The sequence below is a fragment of the Pollicipes pollicipes genome, unplaced genomic scaffold (genome assembly GCF_011947565.3).
Source record: "Pollicipes pollicipes isolate AB1234 unplaced genomic scaffold, Ppol_2.1 Scaffold_6052;HRSCAF=7182_pilon_pilon_pilon, whole genome shotgun sequence".
Taxonomy (NCBI): Eukaryota; Metazoa; Arthropoda; class Thecostraca; order Pollicipedomorpha; family Pollicipedidae; genus Pollicipes; species Pollicipes pollicipes.
Genome location: NW_023596805.1, coordinates 6669433 through 6674518, shown reverse-complemented (window position 1 = coordinate 6674518; position 5086 = coordinate 6669433). Strand labels below are relative to the sequence as shown.

Below are 5086 nucleotides of genomic sequence, written 5' to 3'. Positions count from 1 at the left end.
CTTATGTCGAATGCATCCATATGTTCTGCTCACAAAGGGGTTTCCCGCTGATCAGCCATACCGTAGTGCATTGCAGATGTTTACAATCCAGTCCTTTCTAACATGGCGATAAATAACATGATCTGATGACTGAGAGAATATTTGTCTGTGTTTAAAATGCCAGTGTCATCCAAAACTATGTCTAGTATTGTCGAAGTTTATTTTCCTTTACGTTATCTCATCAAAGATCCTCCTGTTGCGAAAATTTCCCGTAAGCAAACAGCCCGCCTCGCGCGTGGGTCGGCGGCGGCGGCGGTTTGACGCCGCCCAGGGCCGCGTGATGTCGCTTTAGTCGGGTCGGTAGCAAGATAGATGTCGCTGCAGTCGCCGCGTCCGCCGAATCCACCTCCTAGCATGGACTGAGGTCCGGAGTTTCCCGCCGATCCGAGCCCGGGGAAGCAGAAGCTGGGACTGAAGCATCTGGCTGTTACTTGATCGGTTCCAATTTTCCGAATCAATAACGCTACGAGTCAGCGCACTGATTCTTTTCAGAGCGACAGTGGCACCACATGGTGCCACTGTCGCTCAAGTGAGGCAACAGGTGACGCATTGAAATAAGTACGAATGTGATGTGACGGAAACTAGTTCGCGCAACTGCCGCGTGTACAGATATCCAGTATCGCAGCATTATTCATCTCCCGTACCAGACTAATCCTGAGCAAATCAGACGTGCTCCACAAGCATCTAAACAAGCAAGTCAGGGAACACCAACTGCTGCAACCTGGAGGGGGACCTGGAGCGTGATGGAGGGGGAGGGGGGGGGGAGAGGGCGACATGATCGGTGTTTGTTGGCTTTTCTTGTTTCTTTTTTCAAGTGAGAGCTTAAGGCAGGCAAATGCGGCTTAAGGCAACTTATGTGTGGGCTTAAGGTCTGGTAGCGTTGCTGAAGGATGTGTGAGTGGCTTAAAGAATAGACGAGACGACACAAAATACAGAAAAACCGACGCTCAGAAGCTTGGTTCAAACACTCAAACCTCTTGCAAAGAACGCACTCACAACCAAAACTCAAACCAACGTCAAAATCTAAAAGGAGGCCATGAATGGATATATCACAAACGCAACCGCCGTAAGGGAGTTGACGAGTGGTTTCAAAGGTACAATTTCCACCGTCATCTGCACGAGCGGTGCTCGCGCCCGGCAACTGCGCATGCGCATAGCTGGTGCCACGCAGGGCGTGTTTCTTAAAGGAAATGTTTCACCTTTATCTGGATGTTGAGCTGGAACTGCCATCTTGGGCACCTTTTCATGCAATTCACGGTCATTGCCCTTTTTAAGAGCCAAAACCCTCTAGTTCACGAGTTATACGCCCACCAAAGTGCGAAAAGGTTATTGGGAGACCATTTCAAGGTCACCTTGGCATTGACGTCGTCATAGAAACGTCAATACGATTGCCGTTACATCACAGGCTGTTTTCTGCTTAAGGTCAAAACAGCATGGCCGCTGATACATTTGCAAGAGAGCTGGTGCGGCACGTGTGATGCAATTCCGCGGAAGGTGATGGCTGTTAGTAAGATTCGCTGCTGAATGCGTGTTGCGAGCGTAAGCGTGAGCACTTTTGGGTTGGGCGGCATTCGTCGCCAACGGGACATTTTTCTTACCTCTAGGGCATATGTCAAGGTTTTAAAATAAGAAGGCCACTGTCTGCAAAAATTAAAACACTGAAAAAGATTGACACTCCTTCGAATGTTATGGAAAAGGACATGCGACGGCACACCTGCCTTTTTCTCCTGCTGGCGTTTTTTCCTCTCCTGACGCATTTCTTACAGACAGCTCGGTTGGCGCCTTGTGTACCAGAGCAAACGACCTTGCACCGGTTTATGTGCTAGCAAGGCATTATCAAATTAGCAAAATATTACAGCAATTTTGGATATACATTTTAATGAACATCTAGCACATTTTGTAGGCCAAGTTAAATTTCTAACGAAAAACTGTGTCCTCCATGTACAGCCTCTTGAGTTGTTTTACCATGAACCTTCGTTCGGACCATGTTTTGAGGGAAGCTCACGGTGAAATGCGGTGCTATAACCAAAAGTCTGCGGAAATCGCGAAAAAACCTGCAATTTGATAGTCCCGCGGGATGTGCAAGTGTGGGATCACACTGATTTGACATTAGAGTGTGAATAGGCGTTTGAAATGGGTGTGATCCTTGGTGATGCGCGCCAGTGGCTTTTATTGATCTTGAAGTGGGGGGAAGTGTGCATGCGAGGTTCATGCTTCTGAGAGAGAACATTATTTTGGTATTCTTTACATCCATTGACTCCCAACAAAATGTGATGTACTGACACCCGCCTCTATCTTTAGATTTGCGTTTGAAAATGGCAAGGTAGTGATGTGGGCAAACTAAAAAAAGAAAAAAAAACACTGGCACTCATGCTGCAGGTGTGTTCAAAGGCAATTTGTTACTTCATAATGATCTTGCCAATTTTTTGAGCCTATTGAGGTATTACAGTATGTCATTAAACCATTACATGCCATTACATCAGCAATTCATTGCGGTAGGGACAGGTCAGCACAGCTCGTTAATGCGCATGTTTGGTATAAACTCGCATGATACAGCTTTGCCACTGTCTTTCACTTAAGAATTTTGGAAATATAGTGATGCATCATTATGGATGCACACACTTTTGTCTTAAGCAATCTTGTATGCACGCGAGCATTGCTTGTGAGTCATCATTGTCGAAGTCGCTGCAACTTGTGTGAGATGTTGGGTGCTGAGAAAGGTTGAGAAGTATTGTTGTTGGTTTCTTGGATAACACTTAATAATATTTGTATCATGAGCCTTGTGTGTACCACAGCTTCATCACCTCCTTGCATTTCGCCCATCCAATCATAACTACATGCACTTGTCATGTATCCAGCGCTGTGCAATGTCAGCAGATTTGCAGTGTCATTTTACTGCAAGTAGGATTTTTCTTGTTATACATGTGTTATTACTTGCGTGAACAATATTTTTGAGCGTAGCAGCCTGGTGGCTGCAGCATGTTGCATGGCTTTGGAAGCAGAAGACGTGTTCGCATCTTTGTCACCTATGTTTTGCAGATTCCCAAAGCAAACTGAGCAAGTGATGCCACTTATTGGTTGTGTGCTTTGCTGCAAGTGATTTGTTCATGGTATCATGTGTTTTTTGCTCACGCTTATATCACATGCGCAGTTAATACAAGAATGCATGCCTGACTCACCTTTTCATGATGGAATTTATTATGAAAGCTGCAGAGATTTCAGCACAAAAACCGTATCATTATTGATTATGCCATGCCATAGTATAGCACTCAGGTAGTGACAAGATGACATTGTGGACTCGTGCCATTCCACAACGTACCACATTGATTGTCTACTCTATGTGAAGCCTATGAGATAACAGCTGATAGTTTATGAATGACTGGCAACAGTAACAATGCCATAGGACCCTCATCAGGGAGAATACTGTTGCGCCACGATGGTTATATCATGGTTAGTTAGTAATTGCATAAATCATCCAAAGCAAGAAAACCACTCTTGGTAGGTCAACCTTGCCATCTTTACCACAGAAATAACAATGCTTTGGCAATCAATTCATAGTAATGCTACAAATTTAATCATATTCGTATACAACTGCATTTCTAGTCAAAAATGAAAACAAAGGTAACTACTATACACATGACATGGTGTCAGTGTCAGGACTACATCACTGCAGGCAAGGATAAGTCGACTATTCAGTACTGACATCCTCAACAGTCCTTGGCAGCTTTCGGTAAGAGGTTCATGGCGCTACACGACAGTCTTCACAGCATATCGTGCTTTGATATTAGTAATCTACCCTAAATGCTGTCGATCGCTACGTTGCGTATGTCAATCAGCCCACCAAAGCTTCTGTTATGACCAGTGCCAAAACAAAAGAATCCACAAACAAGCAATTCACTAATCCGCCACCTAACACAGCACCCGCGACGGGAATGGCCGGTTGTCGTCAGCTTTCGTGGGTTTCGAAGTATTCTTTAGGCCTGGCTGCCAGATGCTGCCAAAACAAAACCACTCCATGACGCCATCAAGCGATGACGTAATGGGGCGCATTTTCCACGCTGATATTTTGCTTTTGGGGTCGTTTTTTAACAGGCTTACCAATACATGAAAAATATCAACATACCAATGCTTGAATACCACCAATACCAATACTTGAAAGCTTACCAATTGCTAAAGGTAAGCTTTGCCTATCATATATGATGCTTATCTCAATATTTTCCAATATGGAACATTCCTTCTAATGCCATAACGGCATCCGGCATAGCTGGCAGTTTGCGGTGCCGGGGGCACGCGTAGTGCGTGCGAATGCAAATAACACTAGCGCTCCGCATGCGTAGTTATTGTCAAGGGCGCAGTGAAACGATGATAAGAAAACAGGAAAACGTGCCGGTGCGCGTTTGGCGATGACGCAACTGAAACATCACGCCAGCATAGCGCGTTGCTGGTGCGTGCTGGTCAGACGTGCCTCTCGTTGGTGGACGCCGATGGTATAGGGCCGAAAAAGTGACAACGTTACCCGGTGTTCCCAGGCGGTCGGCCACCCGAGCACTAACAGGGCCCGATGCTGCTTGACTTCAGTGATCGGACGGAAACTGTTGTTTTCACCATGATATGGCCGTTGTTGAGCGAACGGGTAGCCAGTGGCAAATGCGCCCGCGATCAGCGCATGGCGACCGGCGTGCGCTGCTGGCATGCGACTGCGAACTTCCTATACCAGGCGGACAAGCGCTTGGACGCTTCGGGCGTCCAGCTGTGACGGCGGAGGTGACAGCAGCGATGGCCTGGCCCTCCGCCTGGTGTAGACGGGTGGGAAGCAAAAGAAAAAATCGCTGCCCGAGAAGAGGTAGCCATCCGCTAAGGGTGGCTTAGGTGCCGGGGGTAGCCATCCGCTAAGGGTGGCTACCTGCGTAAATGCCAAATGGATAAATCGAGAGCGTTACTCGTTGATAAGAACATGTGATTGCGATGTGTTCGTATTGGCACATTTGCCATTGGATAATGCAAAGCACCGAGAATGCTTAGCTGTAAGTGACGTCACGTAGGAAAA

At 46.5% G+C, this 5086-nt stretch overlaps 1 pseudogene; it reads right to left on the bottom strand.

The window, feature by feature from the left end:
- Positions 1-4543: 4543 nt before the first annotated feature.
- Positions 4544-4662, bottom strand: LOC119104930 (uncharacterized; annotated as a pseudogene).
- Between the last annotated feature and the right edge of the window lie 424 nt (positions 4663-5086).